The sequence below is a fragment of the Eleutherodactylus coqui genome, chromosome 3, assembly GCF_035609145.1.
Source record: "Eleutherodactylus coqui strain aEleCoq1 chromosome 3, aEleCoq1.hap1, whole genome shotgun sequence".
NCBI lineage: Eukaryota > Metazoa > Chordata > Amphibia > Anura > Eleutherodactylidae > Eleutherodactylus > Eleutherodactylus coqui.
In genome coordinates, this window is record NC_089839.1 from 293,328,190 (window position 1) to 293,352,602 (window position 24,413).

Here is a 24,413-nt window from a genome sequence, read left to right on the forward strand (position 1 = left end):
GCTCTAGTATTTGCTTCCTGCTCCATACTTTGTGACAGTGGCCTGATTAACAGATGATCAGTGGGTGTCCTGAGCAGCAAACGCCCGCTGATCAGCTGTTGATGACCTATGTTGTTAATGTTTTATTGCTAGAAAACCCCTTTAAAAATTACTTGCTAATTATAACCATACATTGAGCTGAGGTTGAACTTTAGAATGCTGACAACCGTGGTCTCGGCAGCAGTGACACCCTGCTTAGTCATGAGCATCTATAAACCACAGGTCATTCTGGAACCAGCTAAATACAGTGGAGGCATCCAGTCTGATACGCTCCGTGAAGTATATCATTACTGCTAGAAGTTGGAACATTCTTCAGTCTATTTCATCAGGACGCAATTTGGAAATTGTCTCTAAAGTCATTCGGCAAAAGTTGAGTCGTCAATCAGTCAATGCGGTTCTGTGTGGTTGTTAAAGGGAAACTGCAGTCATACATGTAATATGGGCCCGATCACATACAGTATGCATATATCTGACGGCTTTATACGCTGTAGCAGTAAGTAGCACTTGATTCATCACCGAATGCTGGACCGAAACATGAAATGCATGTAAACAATACATCGTTCTTCTAAATACAGTGACATCTATCCTCTGTATGCAGCACGGTTGCAGTTCTGTAGGGCGAGGCAAAAGTCTCCATACAGGTGTTTTTTGTGTTTTGCAGGTCCACATAAGTGATGCCGCTGACAAAGAATGGATTGATGCAATACTGCTGGCTGGTCGGTGTCAACATGTCACATGACCCAGACATTCCATGTGACACTTCCCATGCAAGTTACGCATGACTGTTGCAAAACTGATTCAAAAGTTCAAGAAGGGCGTATGGATGATGTGGCACAATCAGGACGCCCTAAAACAGCTACTGATTGAACACATTCTTTAAATTGTATCACGAGATGTATCCTCAAAAGATTTGCACAGGAATAAACATCTATGCAGATTGTATGGAGACATCTGACTCACTGGGTATAAAGAATAAAGCTTCATTAAAGGGCCACTACGGTATTTTTTTCCCTCATTCATTATGTAGCTATCCCCTACAGTATATATAAGTGAGTGTTACCTAGGTTAGCTATTTCTTTCTGTCTGAAACTCCCCACCTCTTTTTCCTCGGATGGTCATGTGACCTCAGTTCCGACCAGCTCAGAGCTTCTTGGGGTCATGTGTTCTCAAATTAAGTCAGTTTCACAGTCTGCGTTATGCAGTCACATGCACCTGCCTAGAGGGGGCACAGACACTGCTATCACAGTTACTGATCATGATCGCACGGCTCCTGTTACACAGTTATAATAGAGGAGATCACAGCTCATCCTCCTATATGCTTATTGGCTGTAGCTTATTTAGATTCATATAGAAGGTAATGATAAACTGTCCCCCAGAAGGCCGAAATGGCATAACCTCAGCTAATGCTGTGCGTATGCATCATGGGATAGACTTGAAACAAAGTAGTAAATCTTAGTCTCAAGATGGTGTGTGATAAGCATCAGACAGGGGGCTGCATGGCAGGGAAGTGACTGCAATACACAAGAGACTGTCAGAATGTGGCAAGCAATCAGGTGAGGGGGGGGGGGGGGGGCAGGGATGGAAAAATGTGTTTTTCGCCAGAGTGGACGGTTGCACCAGCCATTATGTTCATCCTGGTTTAATTAATCCATGATTGACTTGGTTTAAGGAAAAAATGTTGCGCCAACGTTTTTTCATCTTAGATTGGCGAAACAAAAGTCATTTGATCTGCAATTAAAGACTCAACCTAGAAGAAATGTATCACGTACTGTGATTGGTGACTGTAGTCAGGTGACCTTCCCAGTATTGAAAGCAATAGTAAAAACATGGCTTCTACCAGCAGCACTCGTGGGTATATCTTCACCACCCAGGAAAAGCCATCTTAGATTTTGTCAGTTGAATTTAAAATCGGGGCATCAAATTGACCCAAGATCTGAACCCCAATCAACAGCTAAACTGCATTGGTGCAATGTTTTTCTACTTGATTGGAGAACACCTCTGGTTGATCTCAAATCAAAACATTGGTGCAATTGGCCATAAACCCTCTATATGGGAATCCATGAGTTTAGTCTCAGGGTATAACTATAGGGGATGCACAAGTTGCAAATGCATCTGGGTCCTGGTACACTGTGGGCCCAATGACCGCTCTACCATATATTATACATAGCAAGTGAGGAGCCTGTGGTTGTGCATTGGGGGCCAGGAGCTTCACATTACACCTCTATTCCCAGTCTTACTAAATGGGTTTATCAAGTTATTTAAAATTGGACAGAAGGCAGGAAATGGTTAAACATAAAAAAAACTGAGGCAGGGTTCCCATCGGACGGATATCTCGCGGAGTGTCTGCAGTGGAAAGGCTGCTTCAAAACCCGCGCCATTTGGGGAGGGCTTTAAAATGGCTTTTCAGCCTCTATTCCGCAGTGGAGATCTCTCTCCATAGAGAGAAGAGAACCCGCAGTGGAAACAGAGCCAAAATTGACATGCCGCAGATTTGAATTCCACGCGGCTTGTCCGCAGCGGACTGTCAGCAGTGTGTGACAGAAATTTTTGCAAATCTTGTCCACTTTGATGCTTAGGCTCAGCTTTAGAAATGCAGCGGAATTTCCATGTGAAAGGCCTGCACAGAAATTCCACGGCAATTCTGCGGCAAATCCGCCCCATGGGAAGCCAGCCTAGGTTATACTGACGTCTTTGATGCTTCATCGGTCCAACGCCGTTGCTGCCGTCCTCATTGCCGGTCCTTGTTTACTTGGCTGCAGCGGGGACGTTCTGGGTACACACATGACCACTGCAGCCTGCGACTGACGTCAATGGTATATGGCTGGAAACTGCTTTGAGGTCAGCAATTGACTGCGGCGCTCACGTTTATATGGACAGGACAAAAAAAAGTAGCAATGAGAACGGGAGCAGCAGTCCTGGACCAGCAGGGGATTGGGAGCGGTGAGTATAATTTAGGTTTTGATGTTTAACTATTTCCTGTCCTCTCCACAGGAAGGCACAGCCTGCCGTACAGAACACTGTGTATATGACATACATTTAGTTTTATACCCTTTGGGATACACAGGCTAGACGAGCCCATATGTGCTGATTTCTGAGTGGGATCCTTGGATTATGTTCTGCGCTCTCCTGTAATTAGAGGTTTCATTCTCTAATATGTGGCATGTGTTACAGTTTTCCACAATAAGCCACAAGCGGTTTGATATTTTATCAAGCTCATTACTCACTACAGAATTTCTCATGGAACTTAAAGCAGCCAAAGTGGAACTGTGTGAAACCTAAACTTTCGGGAAGGTAGCAAACTTTCTAAAAGCCCAAAAGGTGAAGGTTGAAACTTCAGGGTCCTGTAAAAGTGCTCAGACACATGAAGACTCAGTTCAGCCAGAATTACAAGTTATTCGCTATGCACAGGGGGAAAACTTGCTGATTGGTGGGGAACCCACAGATCTGGAGAACGGCGGACCCATGTCCGGGATCCTCCTCACCGCAGGCCAGGCTTACTCCCAGACAACATGCCCGCTGCCTTGGGGTTATATTTGACTCTGATCTCTCCTTCACCCCCTACATCCAATCTCTGGCCCAGACATGTCAGCTGCACCTCAAGAACATCACAAGAATCCGCTCTCTTCTCACCGCGGACTCGCTAAAAACGCTTACTGTTGCCCTCATCCACTCTCGGCTCGATTATTGCAGCTCGTTGCTGATCGACCTCCCCTGCACCAGACTCTTCCCTCTCCAATCCATCCTGAATGCGGCAGCCAGGCTCATCTTCCTGTCCAGCCGCTACTCGGACGCCTCTGCCCTGTGCCAGTCACTGCACTGGCTGCCCGTTAAATACAGAATTCAATTTAAACTCACTACCTTCATCCACAAAGCCCTCCACAGCACAGCGCCCCCCTATATTGCCTCCCTCATCTCAATCCATCACCCAGCCCAGACCCTCCACTCTGCTAATGAAACTAGACTGCGCACCCCTCTAATTCGACCTTCTCATTCCCGCCTCTAAGACTTCTTCAGAGCAGAACCGGTCCTCTAGAACGCACTACCAAAGGCTACCCGGGCAATCCAGGACTATAAACGCACCTCTTCAGGGAGGCATACCGCATTCCCTAAACAAACCCCTCTGTACTCCGCCTGATAACATGCTCCCTGACCTACTGACTGCAATCCCTGCTAGCCATCATAAACCGCTCCTGCAGCCATACTGTTTCTGCCATCACACGGCTTATGTCTGACCATTGTCTATGTGTATAGCATCCCTCACTCTCCACCTCGCCATACCGTGCACATCTCCAGCCCTTTACCTTCTGTCTCACCCCATTATTTGTAGTATGTAAGCTCGTTGGAGCAGGACCCGCACCCCACCTGTTTCCATCAACTGATTACTATGTAACCGTGGTTCTGTAGTTTTTGTACTTCTGTTTTTCTGTATTTCCCGTCTTTGTAAGCGCTGCGGAATATGTTGGCGCTATACAAATAAAGATTATTATTACTGCACCCCCCGCAGTGGGGAAACTGAATAGAGCGCTGGTCACGTAAACACACTGACTCAACTTACTTCCAATGGGTCGGCATACTTTGCCAGTGCTCCCTTCATTCTGATATCACTGTGGGGTGAGATGCAACCCCTGTTCTTGAGATTAGCGGGGATAACAGTGGTGAGACCCCACCTATCAGCAAGTTATTTCCCATCATGTGGATAAGCAATAACATGTAATTATGCAACCCCTTTAATATTGAACAGTGTATGCACAATACAGTAAGCTCCTGAGCTCCCCCTAGTGGTGATTGAAGGTAGACGCAATTATATCATTTAATGTCTATGTCTGTGCAGGGGATTTGGAGAAAAAAAATTGAGGTTTTCTTACTTACTAAGGGCTCTTACCCACTGGCGATAGGTTTTCTAGCGATGCAAGAGTGAGTGAAAACGCATGATTATGAAACCAATGATTTTCAATGGTTTCATTCTCATTTGTGATGTGCTCACTCAAGCTTCACTGCGATACAAAAAAAACTGCAAGATCACCTATTGTTTTCAATGGGAGAAGATTGGAGAATCCCCTAAAGCAGGAAAAGAGAAGGGGGGGGGGAGCTAGAGGGGATCTCTTACATATCTCTCCATATTTGGAGAGATAGGGGGCGTGGCTAAAGGGCTTTCCCAGGGTTTCCCAAGAGCGGGGGTGAAGGGGTGGGGCTAGAGAGAGATGGGGCTAGAGGGATTCTCATAGTGATTCTTCCCCAGCAAAGAGATGGGGCAGGTCTAGCGGGCAGATCCTGCTAGCCCCGCCCTCTCTCTTGGACAGGAATTGAATCCCTCTAGCCCCACCCCTCGCCCGCTAGCCTCACCCCGCCGCCTCTCTTGACCAGAGATTTAATCACTATGAGAATCCCTCTAGCCCAGCCCCTCACACCCTGCTCGGGGAAGCCCTGGGAGAGCCCTTTAGCCACGCTACCTATCTCTCCAAATATGGGGAGATATGTAAGAGATCCCCTGTAGCTCCACCCCCTTCTCGCTCCTCACTATGGGGGATTCCAAGGCTGTTGCGCGATCTTCTCGCTTTGATTTCAATGGGGCCCCGACTCCATTGAAAACAATGGGCGATATCGCAACTTTTTTGTATCGCAGCGAGGCTTGAGTGAAAACATTGCAAATGAGAATGAAACCATTGAAAATCATTGGTTTCATCATCATGCGTTTTCAGTCATTCTCGCATCGATAGAAAACCTATCGCCAGTGAGCAAGAGTCCTTACACATAACTTCTGAACACTGCAGTTTTTCCACAGTAAAAAAAAAAAAACCTAAAAATCTGCATATTAAAGGGGTTGTCCCGCGCCGAAACGGTTTTTTGTTTTTTTTTAACCCCCCCCCCCCCGTTCGGCGCGAGACAACCCCGATGCAGGGGTTAAAAAAACAACCCGCACAGCGCTTACCTGAATCCCGGCGGTCCGGCGTCTTCATACTCACCTGCTGAAGATGGCCGCCGGGATCCTCTGTCTCCGTGGACCGCAGGGCTTCTGTGCGGTCCATTGCCGATTCCAGCCTCCTGATTGGCTGGAATCGGCACGTGACGGGGCAGAGCTACACGGAGCCGGCATTCTACACGAGCGGCCCCATAGAAGACTGCAGAAGACCCGGACTGCGCAAGCGCGGCTAATTTGGCCATCGGAGGCCGAAAATTAGTCGGCTCCATGGGAACGAGGACGCTAGCAACGGAGCAGGTAAGTATAAAACTTTTTATAACTTCTGTATGGCTCATAATTAATGCACAATGTACATTACAAAGTGCATTAATATGGCCATACAGAAGTGTATAGACCCACTTGCTGCCGCGGGACAACCCCTTTAACCCTATGTGTGATTGAGGTTATATATAACCCATGTGGATCTACCTAGCAGCTCACACAGTTTGATCATACACCACATAGTACCTGATAGGAGGCTCAGATACACTGTAGTCCCCGGCTCCTTCACTTTGCCCAGGATTGACCATAGAGCACACATCCTGCATCGCTCCCCTATGGAAAGAGCATTTCTGTTTGTTCATCACTGTATGTGCATATCAGCATTTCCGAGCGCAGCGCAGCGGGATCACAAAGGAGACGCCACTGACAGAATCATTTATCCCAATCAGTGATATGGATTATTGCAAGCAGCTGAAGGAAGCTGAGTCTGCCACGTTCTCATTACCTGTCTGTGTAAGCATGGACACATTGACTCCAATAGATTGCTTTCGTCTCTGTTACTAGGGGATATCGCAGAGATTCTTCCTCTAGGATGGCGTTTTATTATCCTACTTGGACGGCGACTGTAATAGAAGTGTGTGCATAGCATAGGAAATACCATCAGTGCACCAAGGAGCTGACGGATCAGGCATTGCCCAAGGGACCAGAGCATCACCAAAATTGTAACATATATCTTTGCAGAAGTCAGAGCTCCAATTTTCTTATGAGATTTTTCTCGCCTTCGGCTTCCACTAGGTGGAGCTATCTGCGAGTATTGAATTAGGTGGAAGCGGCTGATGGTGTGTGCTCCCCCTGTTGGCAGCTGCAGGAAGTGCAAATAGTCATTTAAACAGGGTATTATGAGCTCAGTAATAGGCAGATAATCTCTGACTCCTGCAAAGATATTTGGGATCTCAAAACCACTTTGAAAATGTATCTAAAACACTACCAAAAATCATCCTTGAACCCAGACCTAATTTCCTTTCTTCTTTTGGGGAGGCGTGGTTAAAAGTTTAGTGCAAATTAATATTTCTATATAGGGGAAGTCTGTTTTTCAGATTTTACATATTGATGATGATTTTCATACAGCCACCACTAGAGGGAGCTCACTGCATATGAATTTAAAGGGGTGTTCCTATCTTGCCCAAACATGGCCAAGATGGGAACACCACTGATTATGAGGTGGCCGGACTGTCAGAAACAGTCAAACTCAGCTTAGCTACAATGTTTCTGTAACTCTCACTGAAGTTAATGCGAGTTATGCAATCAGAGTAGTACAGTGAGCTACGCTCTGTCTGCAGCTCACAAGTCTAGTCAATAGGAGATACATCATGTAACATAGGGGGCATGGCTATGTTCATCCTCCAGACTACCCCATCCAGAGTGGCCAAGGGTGATGGGAGTCCTAAATTAAGATTAGTGCATGTCCCAGAGTTGCGACTCCCACCTGTCAAACTTTTTTGACATATTCTTTGAATATACCAGAAATGTCTGAAGTGGGAGTACCCTTTTAAAGGGCTAGTACTGAATGTAATGGGGGTGGTGTAAATTTGTATGCAACGTGCTCCTCCTAGTGGTGCTAAGTAGCAGCTAGTTCAGTATCACACAGCTGGGGTCCTATAGCAGTTGTGTGCCCTGCTTTCATGGTATTTATGCCACAGGATATCAGATGTTTGGGCGTCCCTGGTACAGATTGGGCAGGTTGCACCTCTGTCAAGGCGCCTTCACACTAGCAAGAAAATTGCACAATTTTCACTCGATGCGAGAGTGAGTAAAAGTGCAGAATTAGGAAACCAATGATTTTCAATGGTTTCCTTCACATTTACGATGTTTTCACTCAAGCGATGTTGCGAGAAGCAAAATTGCACAATGCCAATGCATGACTGCATGGCCGCAGCAAACGCTTCTCTAGGAGTCAGTTTTGCCCACTGGAACAATATTTGCGCAACCCATCTGGATGAAACTTTCCACATCTTCAGCTCTTCACGCAGGACGGTGAGCGCAGATCCTACAGAAATGCCGCTGTTGCAGGCAATCTCTTCCACGGTCATTCGGCGGTCCACCATAACCACTTGCTCCACTTGCGCAGTCATGTAGTTGGAGCGGCTGGTGCGTGGCCGCGGCTCCTATGGTTCTTTGAACTGTCGCACCCACAAACGCACATTTTTCACGTCCATGACACCTTCACCACACGTCTCACTCAACTGATGATGAACGGTGATGGGCGTCATTCCATGTAAGTGAAGAAAACAGATGATTACACGCCGTTCTTGGAACGTGAATGTCGCCGTGGTTTCCGTGCGCCGGACGATGCTGCCATCCGTCTCCCTCATCCCCAAAGAATACCCGCATCTTCTAAAATGTGCCCCATGTTCTATCTGCTCCTAGTCCCCAGGGAAAAAATGAGACCCTACAAGATGAATGTACCTCGTATTAACCCTCTCCCTGCTGCCTCTGCCTCTAGCTCAACTGATTTGAACCTGAAGCCTCCTGATGGTTTTGTTACATTGTCACTAATGTTTTCTTCCTAGTTGTATCCAGTTACAGTTATTTACAAACGTTCCCTTTTATTCTTTGTGACTCCACATTGGGTATTTTTGTACTCTCACAGAATGGCATCTCTAATAATAAATCACCGTGGCAGAGTCTTCAGGTTGCACCAGTTTTTCGAGTTTGAACAGACACGGATGGCTACAAATAAAATCCACAACAAATATGTGATCTCCAGATTGATGTGCTGGGCTTCATATATGAATGCAAAAAGATTTCATCTGCCATATGGGATATTCTAATGAGCTGGAAGACATTCAGTTTGCTCATACTTTACTATGTAAATGAGCTTGCTGAGCCTCTTTTTCCAGTAACTGTATCATCCTCTTTGCAGAGGGGTGGTTGTATGGTGGTATAGCTTAAGGGGACTCCATCACCTACGATAAGGGCTTCAACATACGAACATATTTGCGAATACACTCACCGCACAGAGCATATTGGTGCATGAACAAGGTTTGGCGATGGCAATACTCAGACTAATACGCGCGTGTCAGTGCATAGTACTGTAAATTTTGCGTTCGCAATGCCAGATCACACATACACATGATACCGCCTTTCTATGGAATAGAATGGCTGTTTAAGGTCTCCTTGACACGGGCGACAAAGTCACGTTGCTATAATGCTACAAATCGCATGTATGTGAAGCCCATGCTTTCCTATAGGTTACTACACATGTGCAATGTTTTGTAGCATGTGACATCCCGACACACAAACCCTGCGGGTCCTGCGATACGCATGCGACTTACGAGGTTTTGTAGCCCATGTTTCCCTATGGAGCCTTCCTCTCTGTTGCATCGCATGAAAGCTGTAATCTAAGCCCTGGCTGTAGGAAAAAATATAAAAAACAGTATACGTCACCTAAGAAGCGTTGTCAGCCCGGCCGTGTCTTCTCCCCAGGTCCAGGCACTGCTTCTCTTCATCATCTTCTGGACGGTGATTGAAAAATCCCCGCCTCCTGGAAGCGCTGGCTGGCTCAGCCAATCACAACCAGCGCTTCCAGGAGGCGGGTATTTTTCAATCCCCGCCCAGAAGAGAAGAAGTGGCGGGGACCCAGAGAGAAGCTGCAGCGGAGTCCCGGACAGCGCTTCTAGGTGATGTATGCGTTTTTTACATTTTTTTCTTCAGCTGCGACTTATTTTCAAGGTAGGGCTTATATTTCAACCACCCCTCGAAAATCCTCTGCTGCATCGCATGAAAGCTGTAATCTAAGCCCTGGCTGTAGGAAAGAATGTAAAAAACAGTATACGTCACCTAAGAAGCGTTGTCAGCCTGTCCACTTCTTCTCCCCAGGTCCCGGCACTGCTTCTCTTCATCATCTTCTGAACGGTGATTGAAAAATCCCCGCCTCCTGGAAGCGCTGGCTGGCTCAGCCAATCACAACCAGCGCTTCCAGGAGGCGGGTATTTTTCAATCCCCGCCCAGAAGAGAAGAAGTGGCGGGGACCCAGAGAGAAGCTGCAGCGGAGTCCCGGACAGCGCTTCTAGGTGATTATGCGTTCTTTACATTTTTTTCTTCAGCTACAGCTTATTTTCAAGGTAGGGCTTATATTTCAACCACCCCTCGAAAATTCTTGCATGTGGTGCTACAAAGTCGCGGTATCACCGCGAGAAACCGCAGCGATGTTGCACGGGCCAGCAATGCAATATCGCTGCGATTTTCTCGTGGCAATGCTGTGCCACCCGTGTGAACGAGGCCTTAAGCCCATTAAGGGCCAGCTGCCTTCTTTTCTCTGCATTTTACGCAGTGTCAGATCCTTCTCCTTGCTTTTTTTAACCAGCCATAGACTTCTATGGCAGCTTTCTTCATAACACGCAGTAAGATAGAGCAAGTCCAATCTTTTCCTGCACACAGTCATTGCACACGAGAAACACGCTCTTGAGAACGAACCCATTGAAATCAATGGTTTCGCTTTATCACATTTTGTGGGCGTGAGTTTCATGTGCGTAAACACCTTTGTCTCTTTAAGCCCTAAGCACCATTAACTAATGGCCCTTTTAAGCAGAAGGAGAATCTCACGATTCTTGTTTGCCGAAGCGAATGAGTTGGTGACATAATCACCAGCTTGTTCACGCTTGGGCAGCCTGTTGGAAACACTGAACGATCAGGGTTTAAACTGCCCAAAAAGTGAACGAGCCGGCGCTAATTTTTATGCCAGCTGAAACTGAACGACGAATGAGAACCACACGATTGTCATTCGTCTTTCAGTCATTGGCTCACGTTTAAGCTGGCCAATTATCATTCAATTTTTTGTAATTTGAGGGGTGCTTTTACACAGGAGTCATCATCGCTAGTGAATGGAGGCAGAACAGAGCGGGTTGGAATCGTTCCGGCTCACATGCCTCCATTCACAGTAGTTAGGTAGTCGTTCACAGATGAATCAAGGCGATTCGATGTATAAAAACTGAACAGCATAAACTGAATAAAGAACAGATTCATCATCCGTCGTTCAGTCGGTTTTACACTGAACAATAGTCGTTCTGATTCCCACTGAACGATATATCGGCCCATGTAGAGGGGCCCTAGGGGTCCTTTTACACATGACGACTGTTGGGCACCTAGGGTCCTTTTACATGATGACTGTTGGGCACCTAGGGTCCTTTTACACATGACGACTGTTGGGCACCTAGGGGTCCTTTTACACATGACGACTGTTGGGCACCTAGGGTCCTTTTACACATGACGACTGTTGGGCACCTAGGGTCCTTTTACGCATGACGACTGTTGGGCACCTAGGGTCCTTTTACACAGGATGATTTAAGACCCCAACATTGCTCCAGTACCTTCAAACTAGAGCGATTATCGCTCAGTGAATGGAGGCGCAGTGGGCCGGAGATCTCTTCTGGCCATCCACCTCCATTCACAGTAAACCTGTAGTCATCCATACATAAACGACGGCCGGTTTACACAGGCCAATCATCGTTTAATCTTTATGTCTGCACAAACTAAAGGACTTACAATAAGAAAACAAATTATAGTTGGGCGTTCAGCCGCCGTTTACATGCCCTGTTTCTGTACTGTCCCCCAGCAAAGTCAGTGCTTATAGTACTGAATTATTAGGAAACAGAACAGGTAGGGGGGAAGTGATAAGGAGATACCAGGCAGAAGATGTATACTATAGGCAAAGTGGAAGGTATGGGAGCTATAGGGAGGGGCAGGGGCACTGACGTAACTATAGGGGATTCGGTTGCAACCGGGTCCAGGAGCCTTAGGGGGCCCATAAGGCGTCTCTTCTCCATATAGCTGCTAATTTGACGCCTCTGCCCTGTGCCGGTCACTGCACTGGCTGCCTGTTAAATACATAATTCAATTTAAACTCACTTCCTTCATCCATAAAGCCCTACACAGTGCAGCGCCACCCTACATTGCCTCCCTCATCTCAATCCACCACCCAGCCCGGGCCCTCCGCTCCGATAATGAAATCAGATTAAGTGCCCCTTTAATTCGAAGCTATCATTCCCGACTTCAAGACTTCTCCAGAGCAGCACCAGTCCTCTGGAACGCACTACCAATGGATACCCGGGCAATCCAGGACTCACAAAACTTCAGGCGTGCTCTAAAAACGCACCTCTTCAGGGAAACATACCGCATTCCCTAAACCAAACCCTTCTGTACTCTGCCTGATAACATGCTCCCTGACCTACTGACTGCAATCCCTGCTAGCCATCATAAACCGCTCCTGCAGTCATACCGATTCAGCTGCTATACAGCTTATGACTGACCATTGTCTATGTCTACACTCTCTACCTCGCCATACGGTGCACATCTCCGGCCCCTTTACCTTCTGTATCACCCCACCATTCGTAGAATGTAAGCTCGTTGGAGCACGACCCTCACCATCAACTGATTACTACATGTAACTGGTTTTTGTATTTTTGTCTTTCTGTATCCTCCTGTTTTTGTAAGCACTGCGGAATGTTGGTACTATATAAATAAAAAAATATAATTTTTATTTTGAACTTTTTAAAAATGCACATATAGGGGCACAACACATAAAACAACAAAAACAAAAAAAGTAAGTAAGGGGCGTGGTAAATACCATCCAACCACACCGTCACTAAAGATGGGCATCCAATTGTGCTGTGTGTGTGGGTGTTTGTGTGATCTGGTCACTGGCGACCACGAAGTTTTTTTGTCCTGCTTAAAAGCCGGTAATGTATGAGGCAGGGGTATATTGGTACTTGGGGTTTGTAAGATTATCCCCAGTTGTTTTGGTCTTTTTTATTTATAAAGCCCACACACCATAGATGGATGCAATTTTTAGTGATTTGAACGTTCGTTTCTTCACAATTCTTTTTTGCCCCCCCCCCCTTTTTTTCAAAGGAGGGTAGAGGTACCTGACCAATTCCTAAATGGATAGTCGGAATTGGCCTTGGCCGTAGGGATCATCTCCCGAGGTTGCTAGATATGTATGATGCCAACCTCCAGAGAGAGTCTCCCGGTTAGTATAGGATGGCCTCGCCTCTATAGATAAGGGTCGTAGTGTAAATACTTGACCCAAGCGTATTCGAATTTCCCATTTTAGTATGCTGATTCTCGTATTTAATTGCTCGACGCGTTTCACCACTTCAATTCTCGTGGATCATCAGGAGCATTATAAATCGGGATTGAGTAGAGACAGTATAGATGATATCATGAGGTCACCAATAGACCAATTGATAAAGAAACGAATATCTTAATTTTTGGAGGGCCTGTTCATGCAGCAGGTTTCTCAAAGGATCGGGTCTAGCCTGGGTAGAAAGTTCGATACTCAAATTTCTCTTATTGACAAAAGCAATAATTTGAGATTTGCCAGAGATAGCGTATCCTAATGACCCAAATCAGCCTTGAATGCGAATGTCTGGCGTGGGATGTTCAGGACTGATACGGGAATGTTCAAGCTGCTACTACTCACAGAAACATACCATAGGGATGCAGTATTATGCTGTGAGTAAAGTAGTATTGGAGCAATCCGTCTCTGTCCAGAGATTGGATAGCCCGTTCGTCCTATGCAATATGCATACTGGGACGCTAAGCCGGTATCGCAAGGGTTTTTGTGCCTGTGCTTATTCAGGACACATATCCCCAGGTGAGGAAAAGGAGAGAAGCACTAGCCCCCTGCTTCTCTATAGAGAACACCCCGTTCACCAATCTGCTGCTTCTTTAGCTATCACATAAACAGACTAGTGATTTACTAGCCTGTTACGTGTAGGAGCTTATCTAACAGAACCCGCCCGAGTTTCTTTTCCCAGAGTGTCAGAATTGACAGAAGAAAAGGATGGATACAAGATAAAAATAACAAAAGTTGGTGTCCATAGCCCAGATGGTAGGCTAGGGAATGAGCTCTGGATGCAAGGTGCTTGCCTTATATAGTGCAGTGCCCTCCTTCAAGAGGGTGTGATCAATTTGTCCACCTATCAAGATAGACTACGCCCCCTTGTGTACACATCATGTGGATGGGAAGGGCTCATTTGTTATTATTAGACTCCATGTAAACCCAGCACTGGATCGGGAGTCCTCAATGGTTACTGGAGTGTGGGTCCTCTGATGTTGTGGAAACGATCGTCCCTCAGGGCTCCTCTCCACTGGCGACGGCGATAATCGCTGCGAGAAAATCGCAATGCCAAGATCGCACCGCATCGCCGCAAAACCGCAAGTTTGCGATTGCGCTGCGACGCGATATCCGCCCTGCCATTACGCTGTGTGTGCGAGAGAAAAACGCAAAACGCTGAAACAATCCCCCTGCTGCGATTTTTAATCCTCGCATCGCAGCCTGCCCCCAAGCATTGCCAATGGAAAGGCTGTCACAGAACCACACGTGCAGGACCTTCCCCCGAGAGCCCGCACTCTCGCATCGCACTGAAAACGCACAACTATCTCGCCAGTGGAAAGGAGCCCCCAGTGTGACGATCGGCGCGGGCTATGCCTCTACTGATGTAGTCTATAGGAAAGATCAGAGGGGGCTCATTATTTTGTCCCCGCCTCCTCGGTATTTGCTGGCCAATCCGAGTCCGGCTTAACGTCAGGGGGTGTGTACTCCCGTGACGTGTGTCGTGGTGCCATGACAACCTGAGCGACGCTGGATCCAACCTCCCTCCGTAACATCAGGCATGTGTATTGCGCAGTGTAACGGACACAGGGCCGGACTGGGTCTGTTATTATCAGTCGCGGCGCTCGTATAGGTCCGTGCACTCAGGTGGGCCATGGATCGCGTCCTACATACCGCCCCCCGATGCACAGCGCTGCAGAGACGTGGGGGGACGTCATGACGCGCGGCGTCTCGTGGGACGCATCTGCGTCTCATAGCAGCGAGACCTCATGTCCTGGTGACGTGACGTCACGATGTAACGCGTAGTGACGTCACCACGCGTGCCGCATCATCGGGACAAGCGGCTCAGTGTGGGGCCGTTTCTCAGGACTCTAATTGGCGTGCTGTCATAGCGTTATCGATGGGGGGTGTGTGGCCACCTACGGGCGCTCACGGTGAGATGCAAAGAATGCATCTGATCCGTGATGGATACCCGGAAAAGACCAAGAATAGTCGGATGGGTCCGTGAGGGATAATAGGATCAGTATGTTCAGGGCGAGTGATGGACTTCACAATATTCACTATATTATCCAGAGTTTGAAGTGTGTAAATAAAGATGTTTGTCAACAAGGTTTTTTCTTTTTATTGCAGATGCTCCATGGGAAAAGACCCCGTGTTGGGTGTGGTTTGTATTTAATAGGTCCTCTTTGATAATACAGTAATAAGTATTACAGGATTCATTTAGTTAGTTTTATATTTGTGACCCAGAAATTTAAGGTAAGTATAATACGATCTTGATCCAAAACATAAAGATAGCGGCGGATAATATGGTAAAACCGTAAGATTTGGTAAGGGTGAATGATGGACCATCACTTGTGGTCTTATTTATAGTGTCACATGACGACCATGGATGGAGGTTGATTCAGAATTATAGTTTTTAGGCCCAAAAACAGAAAAGGTGCTAGAAGGTTATCTGTTAGATGAAGCAATTAAATGACAGAATTTCATTTAGGCCAACTGGTTGTGTGCTTCCGCACCGGAAAATCCAATTGGCCTCTTTACGAAGTAGCAGGCTGTCAGGGTTGCCGCCTCTACCATCCGATCTAATTGCTTCAATCCCTTGGAAAGCCAAGCATTCAGCATTTCCATTATGGTGTTCCCACACATGGGTTGCTACGGAGGTGATCTCTTTCCTCCCTATATTGCCAACATGACCCAGTATTCTTCGTCGCAGTTGTTGACGCGTTTTTCCGATATACTGTTTTTTACAGCTGCATGTGATCAAATATACTACATTGGTTGACAGGCAATTGATGAAATCACGTATTTCATACTGTTTGCCTGTAGCATTCGCGGTAAAGGAGTTGCCTTTCAGAATATATTTGCATGCCAGACATTTGGAACATTTAAAGGTCCCATTTGGGATTGAGCGTGTGAGCCAGTTCTTACAAGAGGTGGTTGGTTTCAGATGACTTTTCACCATGTGGTCGCGAATATTCCGGCCACGTCTATAGGTGATTTTAGGGAGATCGGAGATATGCTGTTTGATATCTTTCTGAAGAATTTCCCAATAGGACTTAAGGATGTTGAAGATTTCCTGGTGTCCAGTGTTGTAGGTGCCAATAATTCTAATTACGTTTTTGTTATCTGGTCGCTGTTTTGGGATAAGGAGAGAACTCCTGTTGCAAATGCGGGCATGTTGTTCAGCTGTGTTTAGAATTTCAATAGGGTATTTACGTTGTCGAAACCTATTGTGGAGTTTGTCACATTCCTTGTTGAAGCAGTTGTCGTTGGAACAGTTGCGTCTTGCCCTTAGGAACTGGCCTTTAGGGATGCCTCGTCGTAGGGGGAAAGGGTGGTAACTGTCCCAGGCTAAGAGGCTATTGGTAGAGGTTTCTTTACGATATAAATCGCTCGTGAGTTTGCCATCTGCTTCGATTTTGATAATGATATCCAGAAATGTCATCGTATTCTCGTCTATTGCAGCTGTAAATCGTAAGTTTAGATTGTTATCATTGAGCCACATTACAAACTCTTCGAAAAGCCGTTTAGTGCCGGTCCACAGTATTAAGATGTCATCAATATATCTAATCCATGTGAGGATATGTGTGGACCATGGCATGTCGCTGGAAAAGACGATTTTCTCTTCCCACCAGCCCAGGAGCAAATTTGCGTAGGTGGGGGCACAAGAGGTCCCCATCGCGGTGCCCCTGAGCTGGTGGAAAAATTTCCGGTTGAAGAGGAAGTAGTTGTGTGTTAAGATGAAGCTCAATAGTTCCAATATGAACTCACTATGCTGTTGTAAATGTCGGCCTCTTTGAGTTAGGAAATATGAGGTGGCTTTTAGTCCTATGTTATGCGGGATCGAGCTGTACAGGGCTTCAACGTCGAGGCTCGCTATCATTGTCTCCGGACCCACCACTATTCCCTCAATTTGACGCAGGACATCCATTGTGTTTTTGTATTTTTGTCTTTCTGTATCCTCCTGTTTTTGTAAGCACTGCGGAATGTTGGTACTATATAAATAAAGATTATTATTATATAGGAAGCCCAGTACTATGAATAAAGCATTATATTGGGGGGCCCTGTTACAGGTTTTGCATTGGGGTTCCAGGAGCTTCAAGTTACGCCTCTGAGTTAAGTGGGGGCGCCTCAAGATAAACCTTTGCACCCGGGCCCATGAGCCTTTAGCTACGCCCCTGGGCAGGGGGGTATGATGTGTAGTAGTGGGAGCTGGGGGATTGGATCAGAAGTTTTGGTATGCCTCCCTGAAGAGGTGCATTTTTAAGGTGCGTCTGACATTCAGTGCATCAGAAATTGTCCAGATGTTCTGAGGTAGAGCGATCCAGAGGACCGGTGCTGCTCTAGAGAGGTCCTGGAGAAGGGCATGTGAGGATCAAATTAGAGAGCCGATTAGGCCCAATGAACACAGCCATATTTGCAGAGCGGCATCCGCTCCCAGATTCAGCAACAGATATCTGCCATAGCTTGCTATGCTAAATTGCTTTTTCCTGATCACGAGTGGAAATCAATTGCGATTTTCCACTCTATGTGGGAAAATCGCAGCATGCTCAATTGTAGTTCGAGCCTCGCACAGACAGCTTCCATTGAAGTCAATGGAAGCCGTCCGTCCCACGGCACTCCCGCAGTGAGCACTGCAGAAGGGTTGCTGGGACACAGCTTCCCTCACTCCACATCACCTAAACTATATGCACCAGAACTAGTTTATAGTGCTTATAGTTGATGACATTCCCCTTAAAGCCTCCTGACCTTGAGGTTGCTTCACACGGATGCGAAAATTGCGCAAGATTTGTGCGTTTTGAGATACACAAATATGAACCCCATTCTTTTGAATGGGATCATACGTATGCTTTTCTGCATGGCACTGCGATGCTGTGCAAGAAACAATTCACACCATATTCTATCTTGCTACGTGATCTCGCGTCGCAGCACCCATTTTTTTCAAAGGCTGGCAGCAGCAACACCGGCCCCATTGAAAGCAATGGGGGAGACTTTCTGATCTTCCTACCGCGGATGCACCGGTCTGAAAAAGACCTAAGATTAAGACCACACATGACTGTGTTTGTGTAGGTATTTGCTCATGGAACATCTGCGTGCGCTAAAACACAGATAGTAGAACCCATTGATTACAATAGGTTGGTACTCATAAGCGCAATTAGGACCTGCACTATTTTCCTACATTTGGCGCAATCAAAGTCCCATTAGGTTTGTACACATTTCCCCATTTTGCGTGTACATAAAAAAATAAAAAACGCTCTATCTTCCTGCGTATCTGCTCACCAAAGGTCCCCATAGATGTCTGCGTGGGGGAGGTGCGCAAATATGCACGCAGTGCCCAAACAGGAAAAAGAACACATTTGGAACTCATTAGGCTACATAGCCATTTAGATCGGGATGTGGTCCTCTCCATTGCGCAAATTAACATGCCCTGCGTGCACAAAAAACTACGCCGATACACCTGCAAAAAAGCCTTGTACATAGCTCAAAATGCATATGCCCATGTGAAGCCGCCCTTAGGCCTCTTTCACACAGGGGCGCTGCGATTTTCGGCCGCCTGCATTGCGGTTGAAAATCGAATGAGAGATAGTCGCGACTACATCTCCCATGCAGACGACCAGGGGAAAAGATTTCAGCTCTGCTAAACTCCCTCCCCCTTCGCGCCCCCTCTCCGCCCCTTGCCTGCTGCCAGCAAAGGGAGGTGGTGGAGCTTAGGAGAACTAGTGCGCTAAACTCCCTCTCTCTCCATCCTATGGGAGCTGCCAGCAAGGAGAGGGGGAGGGACTTTAGCAATGCGAGCCGCTGCTACACTTCCTCCCCCTTCCCTTTTCTGAGAGTTCTCATAGGCTCCCATGGGAGCGCACTGCGTGCGCTATCTTTTCCGGCCGACCAATTTTACGCACCAGAAAACTGCCCATCTAAGTAAATGCATTGGAATCCAATGCTTCAGATGGTTGTGATTGTTGAACAGCGTTTTATCGCGGCAAAATAGTCGCGATAAAACGCTCATGTGAAAGATTCCTTATACAAATGCATCACAGACAAAAAAAAACGTACATACACACGCAGTGAAAATGGGGCATTTTTCACAGACCGAAATTGCATTTGCCCTTGTGAATAAATAAATCTTAGTATTTGTATAGCGCCAACTTATTCCGCGGCGCTTTCAGGTAATTATTACCCCCCACTAAGCTGGGTACTCATTTTATCGACCTCGGAAGGATGGAAGGCTGAGTCAACCTTGAGCCGGCTACCTGAATCATGCGGGGATCGAACTTGCAACCTTCAGGTCATAGGCGAGAGCTTACACTCTGAATGAGGCCTAAGTATCCGTTTTCAGTTCTGGTAATCTGGCCATGCACCAGGAAGATCAGGATAACCGGGGATTAGCGTAAACCCATATAGGAGGTGTTTGCAGGGTGGATTTCAGACTTTTACATACTTGTGAATGTCTCGGCTACATTACATGCAGAAGTTCTATCTGAGTCACAGATGTGATTCAGGATGTATTTTTAGGACCTTTCCCCCTTTCGTTGTTTGATCCGCGGTCTCCTGTATGATCCATGGTCATGTGTCTTCGGCTCGACCACACGTGTTCCTCTCACATCCCCTTCAGCAGCTTCTACATCAAGTGCAGCTACTCGGAAAGAGACTTGTTAGAGGCATCTCACAGTACAGACGGCTGCAAAGGTCAGAGACGGCACTGTAATCGCTTAAAGGACCATTAAACCCCAAAACCTCCATCGCCCGATAGTAAAACACTGTTAACTAGAATATTTATCAGGGGAAGAGTTAGTCTAGACAAACATGACTGAGCGGTGGGCTACAAGCTGCTTCTCTCTGGAATCAGTCATTTCAGATATCCTGTGCTCATTCCTTGCTGTCAGGTATTTAAAGGGACAGTTCAATAGAAACATGGGAGATTAAAAAAAAAAAGCAAAACACAGAAAGATGGGGCATGCCGCAATTTTTTCCCCCACTCCACACCGCATGAGTGAAAACATCGCAAATGAGGATGAAACCATTGAAAATGATTGATTTCATAATTCTACCTTTTCACTCATTGCCGCATCGCGTTAAATTGCACGATTTTATCGCATCTGTGTAGGCCCCCTAACTCTAGTGCTGGAGTAATGATTTCTCGGTTGTCATTCTCCTGAAGTTCTTCCTAAGGCATCCTGCACACCGGCGGAGTGATATTGGGATGTGATTGATGCCCCGATATGGCTCTCGCAATCCTTCTGAAAAGCCCTGGATGGGAGGCGTTTTTGCAGTGAAACAGCCTTGCATCCCTGCAGGACTGAAGGAATCCCCGGCCCTGGCTGTCACAGCCGTGGCAGGAGATAACGATCTCCTCTTATTGATTTCAATGGGACTGGTGGCTCAGTTCCCATTGAAATCAATGGAAGAAGATCTCAATCCTCTGCTGTGACAGAAGTGGCAGGGGATTCCTTCATCCCTGCCGGGAGTCCCCTCATCACTGAATACGGTGACAGCACTGTCACAGTGTTCATTGATGAGGGTACTCCTCGCGGCAAGAATATTCAGGGGGGCTTGAAATATAAGCTTTTCCCCCGAAAATAATCTCTAGCTGCTGAAAAAAATAAATAAATACATCACTTTAGAAGCACTGTCATCTCCGGCGCGTCTTCTTGCAGGTCCCCGGCACTCTTCTTCATCATCTCTTCTAGCCTCTGATTGAAAAATCCTCGCCTCCTGAAAGCGCTGCCTCTGATTGGCTGAGCTCTGTGACCAATCAGCGGCAGCGCTCAGCCATTCATTGAAATTTGTACTGCGCATGTCCAACGGTGAGCCACAATACAGATAAGTACAGGTATATGTGGACGCCGGGTTGGGCACAGGGTCGGATTCCGCTGCAGTTTCCCTCATGCAGATTCCGACCCTTTCGTGTGAAGCCAGTCTAAAGCCCCATTTAACACAGTCATTTTTACACACACAAGTACTTGTAAAAATCTCAACTGCCAGTAGAGGGCAATCTGTATGCAGCTCTGTGTTTACATCACCTCCTAGTGGTAGCAAAAGGAAGTCAAGATTTAATAAATTGGTGTAGATGAATAAAGAATTAGAACTCTGTTCTATAGATGAAAACTGGACCTTTATCAAGTTCATGTACAAAATGCTTTAAGTTATTTACTGCTGGTTTCTCAGTAAAATGAATTGCAGCAGTAGGTTCACTTTAAATGTTTGCGACTGTACGCTCAAATACTACGGATTGTATATGCAGCAGTCCTCCAATATATATGTTATTGGAATCCTTCCTTATAGGATTGTCAGCAAGGAGATCCAATTCCTTAATAATATTGTTAGTTAGTTAATAGTAAACTATAATGTGTGATGTCCGCACCATAGGCAAAATATGGGCAGATATGCAGTACTAGGCCATGGTGAAAACCTGCTGCCTGCCTGATGCTATAATGCTCTATTACTGAGCCCATTCTGCTTATAATGGTCATTGCATATGTCTTTCTTTCCTTAGAACCTCTATCCTACAGTGAACTTCGTCTTATCCATGTACAGTGTCTAATTGTCATCTTTCTTTATCAAGATGCCGCAGCCTGGGGTTCCATCAATATCTTCTATTCTGCTGGCAGGCTCCCAACAGAGCTTTACTGTTCAACAACAGACCACCTTAAACATCTGTATTCTGCTGACAGGCTACAAGCAGCTACATTGTCCAACCCCTTAAAACATCTTCTGCTGACAGACTTCAAATAGAACTGCATTGTCTGATCACAGACCACCTTAAATACATTCTGTAGTCTTCTGCTAGACTTCACACAGAACTACTGTACATTGTCCCACCATCAACCACCTTAAAAATCCCCTGTATTCTGCTAATAGGCTCCAAATAACAACATTGTCCACCCACATACTACTTTAAACATCTTGTGTGTTCTGCTGACAGGCTCCAAAAAGAACTATAGTATATTGTTTGACTACAGGCCACCTTAAAGATTTTCTGCATTCTACTGACAGTTTTCAAAGAGAACTACATTGTTCCACCATAAATCTGTCCAATCATCTTCTGCTGACAGGCGCCAAACCTCTAACCATATACCATCTTAATGTGTTCCGTATACTGCTGATAGGTTCCAAACAGAACTTCTTTTTCTGACTACAGGCCATGTGAGATATCTTCTGTATTCAGCTGTCAGGCTCCACGCTGAACTACAGTATATTGTCCTACCACAGGCCATCTCAAGCAGAACTAGATTGCCACCCTAAAACCATCTTAAACAGCTTCCGTATTCTGCCGACAGGCACCAAACACAACTTCATTGTTTGACCTCAAGCCGTCTTAACAGCGTTCTATGTAGTGCTGACAGCCTCCAAACAGAACTATGTTTCCCCACCACAGACCATCATAAACACCTTCTGTATTCTGCCGACAGGCACCAAGCACAACTACATTGTCTGACCTCAAACCACCTTAAAAGTTTTCTGTGTACTGTTGACCACCTCCAAATATAATTACTAGAGATGAGTGAGCATACTCGATAAGGCAAACTACTCGAGTGAGTAGTGCCTTATGCGAGTACCTGCCCGCTCGTCTCTAAAGATTCGGCTGCCGGCGTGGGTGACAGGTGAGTTGCGGCGGTGAGCAGAGGGGAGCGGGGGGAGTGAGGGAGAGAAAGATCTCCCCACCGTTCCTCCCCGCGCTCCCCCGCCGCTCCCTGCCCCCTGCCGGCACCCGAATCTTTAGAGACGAGTGGGCAGGTACTTGCTAAGGGCACTACTCGCTCGAATAGTTTGCCTTATCGAGTATGCTCGCTCATCTCTAATAATTACATTGATCCCCAGACCACCTTAAGCATCTTCTGCATTCTGCTGACAGGCTCCAAATATATCTAGTCTCCCACAGATTACATTAAACATATTTTGTATTCTGTTGACAGGCTCTAAACAGAATTAGATTGTCTGACTACAGAGTTCCTTAAACATATTCTGCGTTCTACTGACAGGCTACAAATAGAACTACATCCTTCATAGACCACCTTAAACATTTCCATATTCTGCTGGAAGGCTCATAAAATAAACTACATTGCCCAATCACAGACCACTATAGACATTTTCTGTATTCTAGCCTAGATGAAAGAGGGTTTCTACACTGACATAGAAAGGGTTCTTTACTGTAAGAGCAGTGAAAATATGGAGCTCTCTGCCTGAGGACGTGGTGACGGCAAACTTGATAAAAGAGTACAAGAGGGGACTGGGACGTCTTTCTTCAGCAATACAATATTAAATGTTATATTAGAAGGATCGGCGATCCGGGGATTATTGTGATTGTCAGATTGGAGTCAGGAAAGATTTTTTTTCCCCATAAAATGAGGAAAGTTGGCTTCTACCTCATTTTTGTGCCTTCTTCTGGATCAACATTGGGGGGTAATAGGCTGAACTGGATGGACATATGTTTTTTTTTCAGCCTTACATACTATGTTACTATGTATTTGGCTGAGATTGGATGAAATCTATTTCCGATTGCTTCCAGTTACATTGAGGGCTTGTTATTTCTGCAGTTTCCTAATAAGCCCCCTCATAATGCTCCACCACAGTATGGGCAGCCTGCTCGTCTCTACTGCATGCGTTACTGATCCGAGGCATAATTTCATCTGCTCACATCAAAAGAAAGCAAACTGGAGATTAATATTATGCAATTAGAAGGGGGAGGGGTAATCGACTATTTTAAGAAATGCATATCGTCCAAGACACTTTTGAGATAAATTTGTAAAAAAAAAAAAAAAGTCTTTCTTAAGGAAGGACAGCGCAGTGAGAACACACTGAAGGAAGTTTTCTAGAAGGCAGATTTTTCATACTCCTTAAGAAAGACAGTGTCAGCATCTGGCTGATCAAGTAAGAATGTAGGACCATCCCACTCTCAGGCACTCGCACAGCTCCATGTACAGACTGCAAACCTGCGGGAACCAGGCGGCCAGACATCTCCAAGGTAAGACCATTCCAGCTGGCCACATTTTGCCTTCCCTTTTTAACCTTCTCTCTGACCAAGGGGCATGAGAGGAGGAGACGTGAGAGCATTCTGGGACTGTGCTCTGCATCCTATGG

General features: G+C 46.2%; 1 protein-coding gene across 1 annotated transcript in view; it reads left to right on the forward strand.

Moving 5' to 3' along the window:
* Positions 1 to 24,242: 24,242 nt before the first annotated feature.
* Positions 24,243 to 24,413, forward strand: part of KANK4 (KN motif and ankyrin repeat domains 4) — a 135,645-nt gene continuing 135,474 nt past the window's right edge. Inside the window, exon 1 of the mRNA XM_066597724.1 lies at positions 24,243 to 24,297. The gene's annotated coding sequence lies outside the window, so the exon portion shown is untranslated. The remainder of the gene's footprint in view (positions 24,298 to 24,413) is intronic.